The sequence below is a fragment of the Hemitrygon akajei genome, chromosome 6 (genome assembly GCF_048418815.1).
Source record: "Hemitrygon akajei chromosome 6, sHemAka1.3, whole genome shotgun sequence".
NCBI lineage: Eukaryota > Metazoa > Chordata > Chondrichthyes > Myliobatiformes > Dasyatidae > Hemitrygon > Hemitrygon akajei.
Genome location: NC_133129.1, coordinates 95,693,437 through 95,713,206, shown reverse-complemented (window position 1 = coordinate 95,713,206; position 19,770 = coordinate 95,693,437).

Here is a 19,770-nt window from a genome sequence, read left to right as displayed (position 1 = left end):
AGAGTGGTAAGTGGGTGGAACACCCTGGTAATGGTAAAGGCAGATACATTTTAAACATTACAGAAACTCTTAGGTGGACATGTGGGTGATATAAAAATGGAGGGTTGTGGGCCAGATTGATCTGAGATTAGATTCAGAGATTGACACATTGTGGGTTGAAGGACTATTGTGCTCTATGTTCCATGTTCTAAAGTATACGGTGGTTGCTCATCACAAAAACCTGGGGAGTTTAATTTTATTTTGAAACAAACAGGCTGATTATTATCATATTGACATTTAAAACTTAAAATTCTACCAGTTCACGCCTCCTCTGTTCCAAATATAGACAATCTTACCCCATCCAGTCCTTCCTCCCAATAACCTGGTGACTTCCTAGTAAACCTCCTACTCAAGCTCAGAAGGTCACCACACCCAGGGTTTGTGGCTTGGTAGGCAGTGGTTAATGAGACACTAAAACTGCTCAGGCTTCGGAGTTTGGTGTTCAGTTCCCACCACTGCCTGTAAGGAGTTTGTACGTCCTCCCCGCGACTGTGTGCGTTTCCTCCAGGTGCTCTGATTTCCTCCCACAGTCCAAAGACATAGTAGTTGGTAGATTAATGGGTCATTGTAAATTGTCCTGTGTTTAGGCTGGGGCTAGATTGGGGGATTGCTGGCTCTAAGGGCCAGAAGGGCCTATTCTGCTCTGTACTGAATAAATAACTAAATCAGGAGTTGCTGGGCATTACCGCTCTGTGAGCCAGAAGGGCCGGTTTGACACTGCATCCCTAAAATATTGGCACCAGAATGAGAATCAGGCTTAATATCACTCACATTTGTACGGCGACAGCAGTACATTGCAATATATAGTAATAAAAACTGTCAATTACTGTAAAAAGTGAATATATATTTTAAAAAAATTAAACTACAGTAAATAACTAGAGCAAAAGGAAAAGTAGTGAGGTAGTGTTCATGGGTTCAATGCCCATTCAGGAATCGGATGGCAAAGGGGAAGAAGCTGTTCCTGAATCACTGAGTGTGTGTCTTCAGGCTTCTGTACCTCCCTCCTGACGGTAGCAATGAGAAGAGGGCATGTCCTGGGTGATGGGGGTTCTTAATGATGGATGCCACCTTTGAGGCATCACTTCTTGAAGACGTCTTGTATACTATGGAGGCTAGTTATGATGGAGCTGACTATGTTTACAACTTTCTGCAGCTTATTTCAATCCTGTACAGTATAACCCACCCCCTCCCCCACTTCCTGACACCATACCAAATGCTCTCCAAAGTACATTTGCAGAAATTTGCCAGTGTCTTAGGTGGCAACCCAAATCTCCTCAAACTCCTAAAGAAATATAGCTGCTGCCATGCCTTCTTTGTGCCTGCATCGATATGTCAGGCCCAGGTCAGATCCTCAGAGAGTTTAACACCCAGGAACTTGAAATTGCTCACTCTTTCCACTTCTGATCCCTCTGAGGACTGATGTGTTCCCTCATCTTACCCTTTCTGAAGTCCACAATTAGTTCCTTGACCTTACTGACATTGAGTGCAAGGATTTTGCTGTAAAACCACTCAGCTAGCTGATCTATCTCGCTCCTGTACCCCCTCTCATCACCATCTGTAATTTTGCCAAAGTAGTTGTGTTGTCAGCAAATTTACAGATGACATTTGTGCTGTGCCTGGCCACACAATCATGAGTGAAAAATGAGCTTTTTTACAGGAGCGGCAGCAGAATAAAGTGTTACACTTACAGAGAAAGTGCAATGCAGGTGGATAATAAAGAGCAAAGCAGATTGTGAGGTCAAGAGAGAGTCCATTCAGTATTCTTAATACAGCAGGGTAGAAGCTTTCCTTGGACATGGTGGTACGTACTTTCAGGTTTTTGTATCTTCTCCCCAGTGGGAGAGGGGAGACGAGAGAATATCCGGGGAGGGAGGGGGGTCTTTGATCATTCTGACTGTTGTACTGACACCAGATTGGGAAACCCTGGTGTAGAGGAACGTCCATTCAGAATGGAGATGAGGAGGAATTTCTTTAGCCAGAGGGTGGTGAATCTGTGGAATTCAGTGCCACGGGCAGCAGTGGAGGATCAGGTCACTAGCTGCATTTAAGACAGAGGTTAATAGGCTCTTGATTAGTTAGGGCATGAAAAGGTTACGGGGAGAAGGCAGGAGAATGCGGTTGAGAGGGAAATGGATCAGCCATGATGAAATGGCAGAGCAGACTCATTGGGTTGAATGGCCTAATTTTGGTCCTATGCCTTATGGAGTCATGGTCTTACTAAGGCAGAGAGAAGTGTAGACCGAGTCCATGGAGGGGATGTGGGTTCCGTGACGTGTCCACATCTCCCTGAAGTTTCCTGTGAATGCAGACAAAGCAGTAACCATGCCAAGATGCAAGCAAGCCTTGCCCTCTGACACAGAGTGTAACAAGATAAGATTACGACTTAAACTTGAATCATCATAAATTACACATATAAGTTACCAGAGACAGGAAGTCATTTTGCAGTTGTATGAATCTTTGATTAGATCACATCCAGAATATTTAGAGCAGTCTGGTCGTCCCATTACAGGAAGGAAGTAGAGTACATAAGACGTTCACCAAGTCTTTCTCACATCATCTGCTTAGTAAATCAATTTCTCTGCTTTGTTTTCCTTCTTTATTTATATTTGCTTTTTCTCTACTTTTCACACTCCTCTCTCTTCCTCTTTCATACTCTCCATTTCCTTCAAACATTCATGTGCCCTGATTTTTTTCCTTCCACTAATGTCTCTTCCTCTCTCTCACACACACGTTCTCACTATTCTCATGCATGTTCTCTGTTCTTTCTTTCCCCTGCACATTCTTACCACACTCTGAGTGAAGTTCCCCTCATGTTCCCTTAAACATTTCACCTTTCACCCTTAACCCATGACCTCTAGTTGTAGTCGCACCCAACCTCAGTGGAAAAAGCCTGCTTGCCAGACTACTGTGGGAGGCAAGGGAGGAGATTGCTGGCGATGATCTTTGCATCATCAATGAGGACGGGAGAGGTTCCGGAGGATTGGAGGGTTGTGGATGCTGTTCCTTTATTCAAGAAAGGGAGTAGAGATAGCCCTGGAAATTATAGACCAGTGAGTCTTACTGCGGTGGTTGGTGAGTTGATGGAGAAGATCCTGAGAGGCAGGATTTATGGACATTTGGAGAAGCATAATATGATTAGGAATAGTCAGCATGGCTTTGTCAAAGGCAGGTCGTGCCTTACGAGCCTGAATGAATTTTTTTTCAGGATGTGACTAAACACATTGATGAAGGAAGAGCAGTAGATATAGTGTATATGGATTTCAGCAAGGCATTTGATAAGGTACCCATGCAAGGCTTATTGAGAAAGTAAGGAGGCATGGGATCCAAGGGGAAATTACTTTGTGGATCCAGAACTGACTTGCCCACAAAAGGCAAAAAATGGTTGTAGACGGGTCACCAGTGGTGTGCCTCAGGGATCCGTTCTGGGACCCCTACTTTCCTGATTTTTATAAATGATAAGTGTGAGGTGGTTAATTTTGGTAGGTCAAATATGATGGCAGAATATAGTATTAATAGTAAGACTCTCGGCAGTGTGGAGGGGCAGAGGGATCTTGGGGTCCGAGTCCATAGGACACTCAAAGCTGCTTCGCAGGTTGACTCTGTGGTTAAGAAGGCATACGGTGCATTGGCCTTCATCAACCGTAAGATTGAGTTTAAGCGCCACGAGGTAATGTTACGGCTATATAGGAACCTGGTCAGGCCCCACTTGGTTTACTGTGCTCAGTTCTGGTTACCTCACTACAGAAAGAATGTGGAAACTATAGAAAGAGTACAGAGGAGATTTACAAGGATGTTGCCTGGATTGGGGAGCATGCCTTACGAGAATAGGTTGAGGGAACATGGCCTTTTCTCCTTGGAGTGGTGGAGGATGACATTTGACCTGATAGAGGTGTATAAGATGATGAGAGGCATTGATTGTGTGGATAGTCAGAGGCTTTTTCCCAGGGCTGAAATGGCTAACACGAGAGGGCACAGTTTTAAGGTGCTTAGAAGCAGGTACAGAGGAGATATCAGGGGTAAGCAGATATGCAGAGAGTGGTGAGTGTGTGGAATGGGCTGCTGGCAACAGTGGTGGAGGTGGATACAATAGGGTCTTTTAAGAGACTCCTGGATAGGTACATGGAGCTTAGAAAAACAGAGGGCTATGGGTAACCCTAGGTAATTTCGAAGGAAAGGACAGGAGAGGAAAGCTTTATGGACTGAAGGGCCTGGGTAGGTTTTCTATGTTTCTATTTATCCGATTAATACCCCTCGTAATCTTGCAAATCTTTATCAAATCTCCTCTCAATTTTCAATGTTCCACAGAATAAAGCCCTAATCTATTTGACCTTTCCTACAACTAGAGGTTATGTGTTAAGGGTGAAATGTGATATGCTTAAGGGGAACATGAAAGAAACTTCTTCACTCAAAGGCTGGAGAGAGTGTGATCTCGATTTCAATGTTGAAGAGATGTTTGGATAGGTACCTGGATGGAAGGAGTATGGAGGGCTATTGTCTTGGTGCAGGTCGATGGGACTAGGCAATTTAAATGGTTTGGCATGGACTAAATGGGCTGAAGGGCCTGTTTGGTGCTGTAGTTTCCTATGACTCTAAATCTGAAGTCTAGAGCATCACACAAGACTCAGTAGGTCAGGCAGTCAATGCGGAAGGAAATGGAGAACTGAAATTTTTGGGTGAGAGATTCTATCTAAAGTTCAAAGTAATATTTATCATCAAAGTACACATGTGATTCCCTGAGATTCATTCTCTTGCAGGTATTCACAAAGAAAACACAGTGGAGTCAATGAAAGCCCAGACACAACAAAGATGAACAAACAGCCGAGCAGAAAAAGACAACAAACAGTGAAAATACCACAAAAAACATGCAAAATAAACAAAAGTAGACAATATCGCAAACATGAGTTGTAGAGTCCTTAAAAGTGAGTCCATTGGTTGTGGAATATGCTCAGTGTTGGGGTGAGTGAAGTTATCCCCTCTGGTTCAGACTAGGAGTTGAGGATGCCATCGTCTACCTGCTGAACCGTGTCTACGCCCACCTGGACAAGCCGGCGAGCACTGTGAGAATAATGTTTTTTGACTTCTCCAGTGCGCTCAACACCATCCGCCCTGCTCTGCTGGGTGAGAAGCTGACAGTGATGCAGGTGGATGCTTCCCTGGTGTCATGGATTATTGATTACCTGACTGGCAGACCACAGTACGTGGGCTTGCAACATTGTGTGTCAGACAGAGTGGTCAGCAGCACTGGGGCTCCACAGGGGACTGTCCTGTCTCCCTTTCTCTTCACCATCTACACGTCAAACTTCAACTACTGCACAGAGTCTTACCATCTTCAGAAGTTTTCTGATGACTCTGCCATAGTTGGATGCATCAGTAAGGGAGATGAGGCTGAGTACAGGGCTACGGTGGGAAACTTTGTCACATGGTGTGAGCAGAATCATCTGCAGCTTAATGTGAAAAAGACTAAGGAGCTGGTGGTGGACCTGAGGAGGGCTAAGGCACCGGTGACCCCTGTTTCCATCCAAGGGGTCAGTGTGGATATGGTGGAGGATTACAAATACCTGGGGATATGAATTGACAGTAAACTGGACTGGTCAAAGAACACTGAGGCTGTCTACAAGAAGGGTCAGGGCCGTCTTTACTTCCTGAGGAGACTGAGGTCCTTTAACATCTGCCGTACGATGCTGAGGACATTCTATGAGTCTGTGGTGGCCAGTGCTATCATGTTTGCTGTTGTGTGCTGGGGCAGCAGGCTGAGGGTAGAGACACCAACGGAATCAACAAACTCATTGGTAAGGCCAGTGATGTTGTGGGGGTGGAACTGGACTCTCTGATGGTGGTGTCTGAAAAGAGAATGCTGTCCAAGTTGCATGCCATCTTGGACAATGACTCCCATCCACTCCATAATGTACTGGTTAGGCACAGGAGTACATTCAGCCAGAGACTCATTCCACCGAGATGCAACACTGAGCGTCATAGGAAGTCATCCCTACCCATGGCCATCAAACTTTACAACTCCTCCGTTGGAGTGTCAGACACCCTGAGCCAATAGGCTGGTCCTGGACTTATTTCCACTTGGAATAATTTACTTATTATTTAATTATTTATGTTTTTATATTGCTATATTTCTACACTATTCTTGGTTGGTGCGACTGTAACGAAACTCAACTTCCCTCAGGATCAATAAAGTATGTCTGTCTGTCTGTCTGGTTGAGGAGTAAGAATTGCTCCCGCACCGAGTAGTGTGGGACTGGGGGCTCCTGTACCTGTTTCCTAATGGTAGCACTGAGAACAGAGGTGACTTCAAGTTTGTATGCTACTCAACCTTTCCCTAGTATGATAGGATGAACTCCAGACCTCACATTATGACCTTACTGTCCATCTGTGCTGTACTTTCTCTGTAGCTGTTACACTCTATCCTGCATTCTGTTGTTGTTTTACCAGGTTCTGCCTCGATGCACCTGTTTAATCAATTAATCTGAGTGAAGAGTGTGCAGGACAAATTTTCACTGCACCTCAGTACAATCCAATAAAAATACAATTATTGTTTCAGTATATATTTTTATTTCTAACCAATCATCTCAAAATGACCTCACATGCAAGCCAAAGATTCTTAATGATATTGGGCAGGTCAAATGAATGGTAAATTAATTTGGTAAATTAGTTTAGTGGCAAGGTACTGTGAAAAGCCGTGATGCATGCAACTCTTATTTATCCTTTAATTACGTTGTGCACTTAGGGAGTGCAAGGGAACACAGCAAGAGAACCCTGAATACTACACAACACGTAGAGAAAAAGTGCAGATCATGTAAACTATAAGGTGCAAAGTCGTAACTTTCATACTCTACACAGTCCCTCTCTCTCAGGGGATATCTGTACACTGATCGATGTCTCTCAGTCCCTCTCTCTCAGGGGATGTCTGTACACTGACCGGTGTCTCTCAGTCCCTCTCTCTCAGGGGGATATCTGTACACTGACCGGTGTCTCTCAGTCCCTCTCTCTCAGTGGGATATCTGTACACTGACCGGTGTATCTCAGTCCCTCTCTCTCAGGGGGATATCTGTACACTGACCGGTGTCTCTCAGTCCCTCTCTCTCAGGATATCTGTACACTGACTGGTGTCTCTCAGTCCCTCTCTCTCAGGGGATATCTGTACACTGACCGGTGTCTCTCAGTCCCTCTCTCTCAGGGGGATATCTGTACACTGACCGGTGTCTCTCAGTCCCTCTCTCTCAGTGGGATATCTCTACACTGACCGGTGTCTCTCAGTCCCTCTCTCTCAGGGGGATATCTGTACACTGACCGGTGTCTCTCAGTCCCTCTCTCTCAGTGGGATATCTCTACACTGACCGGTGTGTCTCAGTCCCTCTCTCTCAGGGGGATATCTGTACACTGACCGGTGTCTCTCAGTCCCTCTCTCTCAGTGGGATATCTGTACACTGACCGGTGTCTCTGTCCCTCTCTCTCAGTGGGATATCTCTACACTGACCGGTGTCTCTCAGTCCCTCTCTCTCAGTGGGATATCTCTACACTGACCGGTGTCTCTCAGTCCCTCTCTCTCAAGGGATATCTGTACACTGACCGGTGTCTCTCAGTCCCTCTCTCTCAGGGGGATATCTGTACACTGACCGGTGTCTCTCAGTCCCTCTCTCTCAGGGGGATATCTGTACACTGACCGGTGTCTCTCAGTCCCTCTCTCTCAGGGGGATATCTGTACACTGACCAGTGTCTCTCAGTCCCTCTCTCTCAGGGGATATCTGTACACTGACCAGTGTCTCTCAGTCCCTCTCTCTCAGGATATCTGTACACTGACTGGTGTCTCTCAGTCCCTCTCTCTCAGGGGATATCTGTACACTGACCGGTGTCTCTCAGTCCCTCTCTCTCAGGATATCTGTACACTGACCGGTGTCTCTCAGTCCCTCTCTCTCAGGGGATATCTGTACACTGACTGGTGTCTCTCAGTCCCTCTCTCTCAGGGGGATATCTGTACACTGACCGGTGTCTCTCAGTCCCTCTCTCTCAGGGGATATCTGTACACTGTCTCATGTAGGAAGTCCACAATCAGTTCTGTGGTCTGACTGGCGTTGTGTGGAAGATTGTGGTTGCAATAACATTCATCACTTGGGGATCTTCAGCTTGGGAAAGAGCGTTTTGAAAATGTATTGAGTTCAGAAATACTCTAATTGAAAAGGGCTTTTTATCTGCAATATTGTTCCTGCCAAATGTTTGATCTTGGGCTGAACAAATTATTTTTGAGGCTGGCTTGGCCGGAGTTCACAGGTTACAAGTTCAATGCTGTGTGGGACAAGTTGTTCATTTGGTTCATGCTTCAGCAGGCTTCGCCTTTTGATGTGCAAACAAACAACACCTCCGCTCGCACAATCCTAGACTTGCACCAAAAGGACCTAGCAGCCCTAGTGCAGGACTCCCTAAAGATTGACCAGCAGGGTAAGGAAGGCAAAACTAACGTTAGCATCCATTCCCAGAGGACTGGAATATTAAAGCAAGGGTATAAATCTGACTCACATTCGGAGCATTGTGAGCAGTCTCAGGCTCCTTATCCAAGAAAGGATGTGCTGGCCTTTCAGAGGGCCCGGAGAGGGTTTACAAGAACGATCGTGGGAATGAAATGCTTAATGTACAGTATGAGGAGAGTTTGATGGCCCCTGGGCCTGTACTTGCTAGATTTCAGCAGAATGGGATGGTGGTGGGGTGGGGGGGGGGGGGGGAGGGGAATCTCATTGAAACCTATTGAATTTTGGAAAGCCTAGACAGAGTGGATGTGCAGAGGATGTTTCCTAACGTGCGGAGTCTAGGAGCTGAGGGCACATCCTCAGAATATAGTTATAGATGTACAGAGCACTACAGCACTAAAACAGGCCATTCAGCCCATCTCATCCACTCTAAGCTATCATTCTGCCTAGTCCAATTGACCTGCACCTGGACCAAAGCCTCTCATACCATTCCCATTCATGCTGTTACCCCAACGTCCGCTAGAGGTTGCAACCGATTCTGCATGCACTGGCAGCTCGTTCCATGCTCTCACCACCACTCTGAGTGAAGAAGATCTCATCTTCCCCTTATGTGCTTCAACTTCCACCCTAAACCTATGACCTGTACTTCAATAGAAGGGCGTCCATTTAGAACGGAGATGATGAGGAATTTCTTCAGCCAGACGTGGTGAATCTGGGGAATTCATTGCCCCAGGTGGCTGCAGAGGTCAAGTCATTGGGTACATTTAAAGTGGAGGGTGATAGTTTCTTAAGTAGTAAGGGAGTCAAAGGTCATGCTGACTGGAAGGATGGCATGGCCAAATTCTGCTCTTCTGGCTTATAGTTGCTTGAACTGTTCCTGGACTGTGTGTCAACATCTGGCAGAGGACATCATGTAGAAAGACTCTGCTGAATGTAATCTGAGAAAGAGAATAACAGAGCACAGTCTACAGTCAGTGTACAGATATCTCCCTGAGAGAGAGGGACTGAGAGACACCGGTCAGTGTACAGATATCCCCTGAGAGGGACTGAGAGACACCGGTCAGTGTACAGATATCCCCTGAGAGAGAGGGACTGAGAGACACCGGTCAGTGTAGAGATATCCCACTGAGAGAGAGGGACTGAGAGACACCGGTCAGTGTAGAGATATCCCCCGGTCAGTGTACAGATATCCCCTGAGAGAGAGGGACTGAGAGACACCGGTCAGTGTACAGATATCCCCTGAGAGAGAGGGACTGAGAGACACCGGTGAGTGTACAGATATCCCCTGAGAGAGAGGGACTGAGAGACACCGGTCAGTGTACAGATATCCCCTGAGAGAGAGGGACTGAGCGACACCGGTCAGTGTACATATATCCCCTGAGAGAGAGGGACTGAGAGACACCGGTGAGTGTAGAGATATCCCCAAAGAGAAAGAGACTGTGTAGAGTATGAAAGTTATGAAAGTTAAGTATGAAAATTGCCTCTAAGAGAAATGGGGATTCTAGTGCAAGTATCTATGACATACTCCACGTACGCCTGTAGCAAGCCCCTCGTTATCCCCAGTTCACACAGCATTGCCCAACCCTTCCCCCCTCATGCTTGCAGATTTTTGGGATCAGCTTTAGCCAATGTCCTGTGACTTTTTAAAGTCAATTTATCCTTCACACCAAGGCCTTATCTGGTTGGCTTCCATTCCATCTGGTGCTCACTGAAGCCTAGCCGTCACCTCGGGCCTGTAGGGGAGGAGACAGGGAGGGAGCCAAGGACGGGTGAACGGTGTTTGGGCGATGGCATATAAGTAGGGTGTGGAGAGCCAAACGCTGGTCAGAATCTGACAGAGAACGGTGGAGCCATGAAGGCACAGAGGCAGTCTGTTGTCCTGCTGATGATTTGTGTCCTGTTCATCGCAGGTGGGTAACTGTCTGTCCTTCCATGCATGGGGTGTCAGAGAGGCCTCTGATGGAGAGAGACCCTGCTGGTGTGGACAAGGGTGATGCTCTCCTTGGGTGGGAGGGTATAGTGTCTGCTTTAAAATCCTCCCTTCAAACTCTTATATTGAGTGAGGTTATGGCTTTCCTCTGGAGGAGAGTACAGACTGAGGGGTAGATGAGGGAAATTATATTTTTACTCAGTACCGAGATTGTCTGGGGGATCGGCGAGAGCACTTGTCTCTGGACTTGACTGTTAGTACAGTGTGGCGAAGGGTGGACAAAGGATTGGTGTCTATACAGTTCATCAGACCATAAGACATAGGAACAGAAATAGGCTATTCAGCCCATCGATTCTGCTCCACCTTTCCATCATGGCTGATTTATTTCCCCTCTCAACCCCATTCTCCTGCCTTCTTCCCAAAACCTTTGAATATCCTTACTAATCAAGAACCCATTAACTTCCCCTTTAAATATACCCAATGACTTGGCCTCCACAGCCATCTATGGCAATGAATTCCACAGATTCATTAACCTCTGGCTGAAGAAATTCCTCCTCATCTCTTTTCTAAAGGGCTGATCTATTCTGAGGCTGTGCCTGTGGTCCTAGACTCTCCAACTATAAGAAACATCCTCGCCACATCCACTCTATCTTGGCTCTTCAATATTCGATACATTTCCACTCTCTGCCTCCTACTAGTCAGTCAATCTTCTGTCCATGCTAATATCTTTCCTGTAATACCACAGGCCTCACTTGCAGTGCCTTCTGAAAATCCAAGTCAACAACATCCACTGAATCTCCTTTGTCTATCCTGCCTTCTATTTCCTCAGAGAATTCCAGTAGATTTGTCAGGCAGGATTTTCCCTTAAGGAACCATACTAACTTTGACCAATTTTATCAAGTTCATCAAACCTTCATTCTTCATGATAGACTTCAACATCTTCCCAACTACTAAAGTCAGACTAATTGGCCTTAATATCCTGCCCTTTGCCTCCTTCCCTTCTTTAAAAGTGGAATGACATTTGTAATTTTCCAGTCCTCTGGAACCATGCCAGAATCTAATGATTCTTGAAAGATCATTATTACTGCCTGCACAATCTCTTCAGTCCTCTCTTTCTGGGATGTACACCATCTGGTCCAGGTGACTTATTTACTTTCAGTTTCCCAAGCACCTTCTCCTTAGTAATAATGGCTACACTCACTTATGCCCCCCGATATTTGTGAATTTCTGGCATACTGCTAGAGTCCTCCACAACGAAGACTAATACAAAATACTTACTAAGTTTGTCCAGCATTTCTTTCTCCAGCATCATTTTCCAGTGGTCCATTCATGCCTCTCTTTTACTGTTTATGTATCTGAAAAATCTTTTGATATTCTAAAGTTCAGTGACTTAACTTCTTCCTGCACTGGACTCTCAGTGCTTGCTGCGAACCAGAGACACCATTTTCCTGAAGTGCACTACGATCAAACCCTTGAGACCTGACCCAACCTCCAAATCTTGACTCCTCCCTTGGATCCCGAACCAATCCCTGAACCCTAATCCTTGACTCTAATCCCTGAATGATGACTTCATCCCTGGATCCTCTGAGCCAAGGCAAAACCTCCATCTCCATCACTGAACCATGACCCAACCCCCAAATTCTGACCAAATACTTGAACCTTGACTCCACCCCCGAATCCTAACCTAGGACCTGAGCCCTGACTATACCACCAAACTCTCACCTTCCATTTACTGCTGCCTGCTGAACCTTGAACCCAGCCCTAAACTCTTACCCAAACCTCTGAATTGTGGCCCTAAGCTGAACCCAGAGACCACAGCTAAACTCTGACCCAACTGCTGAAGCCTGACATCACCTCTGAACCCTGACCTCACCCCTGAATTCTGAGTTACCCCTGAACTCTGAATCCTGATCCACCCCAGAACCCTGCCACAACCACTGAACCTTGACCCAACTCCTGGAGCCTGACACCATCCCTGAACCCAGCAATTTCAGGATGGATTCTCCATCTCTGCAAGCAGGGACACCCTCCAGGACAAGCTGCCTGCCTGGTTAGCTCCCAATCCCTCCCTCCACCACAGAGGCCACAGTGTGCACCAATGCTCTCCAGTTCCTCACCCAGGCCACTCCAACCACCTCTCCCAGTCTGCCCACTCTCCAAGCCATTGGAGCCCATCTGTATTGGCCAAGGCAGTGAGGTTAGAGACTGAGAGAGCTGATTCGATCACCAACTATCTGATGCCTGGGGTTTTCCATTATTAATTATCCCTAAACAGTGCAGTTCATCATGCTAGCTTCTATCGCCCATCCCTAAGTGCCCCTCCAGAAGGCAAGGGAGTGAGCCACCTCCTCGACCCATTGCTGTCCGCCTCTCACGGTACAGCCCTGTTCAACTATTTCACATTAGCACTGCAACCGAACATTTTCTGCCCATGTGTGGCAGGACATCCCAGTGAAGGAAGATCTCCCTGCAGACAGATGAAACCTCCTCTAACTTTCTGGGTGAATACAGATAAATTCACCCACAAGATCATCTTCAGATGCAGTTCCTCAGGGTCGAGCCTGTTGCTTCCTGTCCAGTTCAGAGTCCTGATTGGGGGTGTGCTAACCTGAGAGTTTACTGGGAATTGGGACTCTTTATTTTTTACTGGAAACCACAATCCAACCTGGGAGTGTTCTGGGAACCAGGATCTGACCTGAGAATGTACCAGGAATAGGGATCCACTTGGAAATGTTTTGGGAAAAGAGAATCCTTACTGAAAAATGTACTGGGAATCAGCATCCTACTGGGAAATGTTCTGGGAATTAGGATCTGAGCTGGGAAGGCTTTGAAAATGAGCTTTCTATGCAGTAATATTTTGGGGGGAAAGAATCCTACCTGGGAATGCAGTGGAATTGGGATCTACCTGGGAATTGGAGCTACCTGGGAACATTTTGGGAATGAGACCCTACCTGGGAGTGCAGTGAGAAACAGAATCTTAGCTGGGAATGTACTGGAAACCTAAAGAGGTTATTGGAAACTGGGATATGATCTGGGAATATTCTGGAAACTTGAGTCCGATCTGGGAATGCCTGGGATCAGAATCAGAATTAGATTTAGTATCACTGGCATATCTTGTGAAATTTATTGTTATGTGGCAGCAAGACATTGCAATACAAATGGTAAAACCTGGGTTCTGGCTCGGAATCCTGTGGGAAACACGGACCCAGATCACGTTCCTGACACTGCCAGTCCCAGTCCATGGACAAAGCTAGAGCAGGAACTTCGAGCCCATCCCAGGACCCATGTATTCCAAACTGAAATGGTTGAGCAGGATTGAATAGCTTACAAAATTCCCTGCTTTAATGAGGCTGTTTAACAAGATAAGAGCCCATGGTATTAACAGCATGGATGAAGATTGGCTGACCGGCAGAAGGCAAAGCTTGGGAATAAAGGGGGACCATTCTGGTTGGCTGCTGTTGACTACTGGTGTTCCGTAGAGTTCAGTGTTGGGACCGTTTCTTTTCATGGTATAGATATGTCACCAGTTTGGATGACAGAATTGATGGCTTTGTGACCAATTTTGAAGACAATACAAAGATATTTTGAGGGGCTGTTAGAGCTGAAGAGGTAGCGAGTCTTCAGAAGGATTTGGACAGTTTGGGAGAATGGGCAAGAAACAGCAGATATAACAGTGTAGGGAAGTGTCTGGTCATGTACGTTGGTAGAAGGAATAAAGGTGCAGACTATTTTCTAAATGGGGAGAAAATTCAAAAAACAGAGGTGCAAAAGGATTTGGGAGTCCTTGTGCAGGATTCCCTAAAGGTTAACTTGCAGGTTGAGTCGTGATAAGGAAGGCAAAGGCAATGTTAACATTAATTTTGAGAGGGCTGGAATGTAAGGACAAGTTGTGATGCTGATGCTTTATAAAGCACAGGTCAGACTGCACGGAGTATTGTGAGCAGTTTTGGGCCCCTTATCTGAGAAAGGATATGCTGACATTGGAGAGGGTCCGGAGGAAGTTCATGAGAATGATTCTGAGAATGAAAGGGTTAATGTATGAGGAGCATTTGATGGCTCTGGGCCTGTACTCACTGGAGTTTAGAAGAATAGAGTGGGGGGGAGGGGATCTCATTCAAAAACCTATTGAATATTGAAAGGCCTAGATTGAGTGGACATGGAGAGGGTGTTTTCTATGGTGAGGGAGTCTAGGACCAGAGGGTACAGCCTCAGAACAAAAGGACGTCTCTTTAGAACAGAGATGAGAAAAAGATTCTTCAGCCAGAGGGCAATGAACCTGTATAATTCATTGCCATAGAAGGCTCTGGAGGTCAAGTCATTGCACATATTGAGTATAAGAGGTTGATAGATTGGACAACGAATTTTTTCGCAAGTGTGGCTTCCTCAGAATTTTTTTTGTTTATGATAGACCGTTTGAAGCTGAACATGAATATAATTAATGTAGGAATTTGGAAAAACAAGAAATTAACTTTTATTGAATATAATACAATTAATTGTATAACAGTGCTGATGCTTTACAATAGGTCAACTAGGCTAAATATGTTTTGTTGATGATTTTCATTTGCACTCTGTGTCTGAGGCTTCTCACTTAAGTATCCAACAATAATCAGCCAGCATTGATGGATTCTGGTTGCCCTGATACTGTTTCTCAATACCACTATGTCCTGGTGAAAGCCTTCACCATGCTCATCACTGACATCGCCAAGATTTGCAGGGAAGAAGTCTAAATGGGAATGCAGACAATGAACCTTTAGTGACATGTTGCACTTCATGGCTTTGTAAGCTTGAAGCATGTTATCAACCAGCTGCACGTAGTTTGGGGTGCTCTGTAGTTGCCAAGAAAAATTCCTTGAATGCCTTCCATGTGATTTTCTCCAGTCCCACTGGAAGTTCTTCAAAATGCCTTTCATTGATGACCTGTTTGATTTGTGGACCTTCCAAAAATGCCTTCCTTAATCTTGGCATCAATTATGTTATTCTGACTTGAATTATGAATTGAAATAACAAAAATAGGTGATTTTAAAAAATAGTGCATGATAGGGAAATTTCATGGTGATTTCAGCAGCCCAACACCCAAAAGTATTCAAAAAACAAACTCTTTGTTGTCCTGTGTTCTTGGTTAGTCAGAGCATCAAAGTTTATCGGAGAATGGGGTTGACAGGGATAATAAATCAGCCATGTTGGAATGGCAGAGCAGCCTCTTTGGGCCAAGTGACCTAATTCTGCTCTTATGTCTTATGGTTTTATGTTTTTAATCTTACTGGAATTTGGTAACATTGTTTCCTTTGGTTCACAGAGGCTCTACCTTATAAACCTATATATCCAAGTAAGTATTTTACTTCAAGCGATTTGCTGCCTTTCACGTTTAGCAGATATTAATTTGAAATGGCATTCCAGAGAAAACCTGCCCATTAGTTTCATGCATTTAAAAATGCTGGTAAGACTCAGCCAGTCAGGCAGCATCTGCGGAGAGAGAACAGGATCTGTTAACATTTACAGTTCTGGGGATGCCTCAACAGAGTTGGCTTCCATTCCTAAAGCTCCACCTTTCCTTCTCTGCTCTCCTCCCATCAATGTAGTCAAGATCCTTCATCACTGGCCTGGATGATGGGGGGTCTTTGATACTCCCTTCTTGAGGCAGTGCTCCATGTAAATCTGTTCAATGGTGGGGAGGGAGGGCTGTGCGTGTGGTAGACACAAGAAATAGGAGCACCAACCTCCCCGTCCAGTCTGCCCCACCATTCAATAAGATCATGGTTGATCTGGCCATGGAGTCAGCTCCAATTACTTGGCTTGACAGCCCATGGTCTCTGCTTATGCCAAGATGTGGCCACCCTCAGGGTAGAGGAGTAACATCTTTTATTCCACCTGGGTAGCCTCCAAGCTGATGGTATGAATATCGATTTCTCCTTTTAGTTCAAAAATTCCCCGCTCCTTCCTCGCCCCCACACCTTTTATTCTGGCGTCGTCCCCCTTCCTTTCAAGATCTGAGGAAGGGTCTGTGCCCAAAATGTCGACTGTTTGTTCATTTCCATAGACACTACCTTGCATGTTGAGTTTCTCCAACATTTTGTGTGTGTGTGTTGCCTTTTTCCCATAATCATTAATTCCCCTGCTACACAAAAATCGATTTATCTGTGTCTGAAAGATAATTAATGAAGTAGCCTCTACTGCTTCTGGATTTACTAAGAGTGCAGTGCATCAAGAAGGCAGCTTCTCAAGCGGCATTTGTGGATAGGAAGTCAATGCTGTTCTTGCCACCAGTGCCCAGAACGGGATAAATCATTAGGTCAAAATCTCTACGTTCCATGCAATATTCCACAAAGCTCAGCAGAACTTCTGTTTCTGTTGGACTAGCTCAGACATCACTTTAACTCACTCTTTTGCGTCCAACCCATCACAAAGACCCACAGCAGAGCTCTCAGCTTCCCGGATGCCCCGTGTGCTCCGCTGAGTCAACATTACTCCAGAGGAACAGGAATACTTCATTTTGTGGATTGTGAGCGGGCTCTGGATATTTGTCCCACAGGTTACAGTACTGGCTACGGTTATGATAAACATATCAGTTCAGGCTTTGGACAGACTATTGATGGAAGATTTCCAGCCCTGAAAGCCAGTTGTGAACCTGGAGGCTTTTTTTTTAAACCAGAGATGAATAAACTCTTCTCAGGCTTCCAGCCGGGTTCAGATATCAATTATAACCGACGTTTCAATGACAAACTCTGACACCTACTTCAGGGATGATGCCTGGGCATGGCAAGTCGGGTTGTGTATTTATAGCCCCGCAGCCCCTCCTGATTGGTTAGTCCTCATCCAATCAGGTTCCCGGTTCTCTCACCTCGTTTACAATCTAATTCCAATTCTTACTTAGAGCAAAACCTTCTCCTTTGTTAAAACTCTTTCCCTCTAGTTTTATTTCAATGGCGCGGCACAATAGTTTTGTGCCTTCGAGGTCAATCCCGTGATCATTGCGAATGCAATGTTCTGCTACCGCCAGTTTCTCCGGGTAACCCAAACTGATGCCGGTTCCCACGGTGCGGGAGTCCCCTCCGGCTGCTCCGCTTTCACGGGGAATCCTGGAAACAGCAGCTGACATGAGTCCCAGGTCATCTTTGACCCGCATAAACTGTGTCTTGAGCTTCCTTATGGGTTTGTGGTATTAATCCGGTATTTCTTCAAGATTTTGGCGATCCTTCCAGGAACCGTGACTCCTTGTAGGTTCCCCGGTTTTCCATCGCCACTCGATTGATTTTCTTCACCTTGTAGGAACATCGTGCGCAATCGTCTTATTTCCCCAGGGGGATTCTCCGGGTCCGAAATAGTTTTCGCACAGTTAATCAAAGTAGAAAGAACCCGCTCTACATTGGGAGGCGTGGTGGGGGCTGTTACTGATGAACCCTTCATCTCTGAGCACGGGAGGTTTGGGTTACCCGGAGAAATCGGCGGTAGCAGAACATTGCATTCACAACGGGCACAGGATTGACTTCGACGGCACAAAGCCAGTGGCTTATGGGACTGCCCGGTAAAGAAGCCATTGAGATAAAACTAGAGGAAAAGACTTCTAACAAAGTCCAACATCTCGCTCCAAGTAAGAACTGGAATTCGATTGTAAACAAGTTGGGAGAGCGGAAACCTGACTGGATAAGGACTAACCAATCAGGAAGGACGGACAACAACACACACAAAATGCTGGTGGAACGCAGCAGTCCAGGCAGCATCTATAGGGAGAAGCACTGTCCACGTTTCGGGCCGAGACCCTTCGTCAGGACTAACTAAAAGGAAAGATAGTAAGAGATTTGAAAGTAGTGGGGGGAGGGGGAAATGCGAAATGAGAGGAGAAGACCGGAGGGGGTGGGATGAAGCTAAGAGCTGGAAAGGTGATTGGCGAAAGTGATACAGAGGTGGAGAAGGGAAAGGATCATGGGATGGGAGGCCTCAGGAGAAAGAAAGTGGGGGGGAAGCACCAGAGGGAGATGGAGAACAAGCAAACAACTAAATATGTCAGGGATGGGGTAAGAAGGGGAGGAGGGGCATTAACGGAAGTTAGAGAAGTCAATGTTCAATGAAGTCAGTGAAGGACAGACTATGCGCACATAAATACCACTGGACTAGAACCTGCCCAGGCATCATCCCTGATGAAGATGGCAGAGTTTGTCATTGAAACATCGGTTATAATTGATATCTGAACCCGGCTGGAAGCCCGAAAAGAGTTTATTCATCTCTGGTTGTAAAAAAAAAGCCTCCAGGTTCACAACTGGCTTTCAGGGCTGGAAATCTTCCATCAATAGTCTGTCCAGTCCATAGGTGATGTCAGACCAATATCACATTGTTGACTCTTAAGGGGCTTGTAACCACCCAAGAACAGAATTTACACCACTTTCACAGAGCAATTAGGGATGGGATGGACAAGAAATGCTGGGCTTGTCACCAATGCTCAGATCTCGATAAATGGATAAATTGTAGAAAATTAGTTCAAAGTAAATTTATTATCAAAGTACATATGTATCACCATACCCAAACGTGAGATCTGTTTTCTTGCAGGCATACTCAATAAATCCAATAACCTTAAAAGAATCAATGAAAGACTGCACCCAACAAGGTGGACACCTAATGTGAAAAGACAACAAACTTTGCAAATACAAAAAAATACTGATTGTAAATAAATAAGCAATAGATATTGAGAACATGAGATGAAGAGTTCTTGAAAATGAGTTCATAGGTTGTGGGAATAGTTCAGTGACGGGCAAGTGAAGTTGAGTGGTTATCCCCTTTGGTTCAAGAGCCTGATGGCTGACAGGTAGTAACTGTTACTGAACCTGATGGTGTGAACTCTGAGGCTCCTATACCTTATTCCTGATGGCAGCAGCGAGAAGAGAGCATGACCTGGGTGGTGGGGGATCTTGGCGATGGACACTGCTTTCCTGTGACAACGCCCTGCGTCATGGTGTTCAATGGTAGGGAAAGCTTTGCCGATGATGGATTGATCTCCAAGTACCATGTTGCCAGGTTCCACAAGACTCAGCAGAATTTCCATTGCTGTGGTCCAGATGAGACATCACCTTTACCTCCCTGTTGGGTCCAACCCAACCTCAGAGACTCGCAGGAGATCTCTCAGCTTCCCCAGATGTGTTGTGTGCTTTGCTGAATCAGGATCACTCAGGAGAAAGAGAAATACTTCACCGGCTGATGTTGTGTATTTTCAGCAGATTCTCAGCCTCATTACCCCTATTCTATTTATTCCACAGAGAGATATGGAATTGGTAACACGTATGGTAAGTACTTAAGTTCTTTGAATGGGTCATATTTCATTTAATAATGGGATAAGTTTCA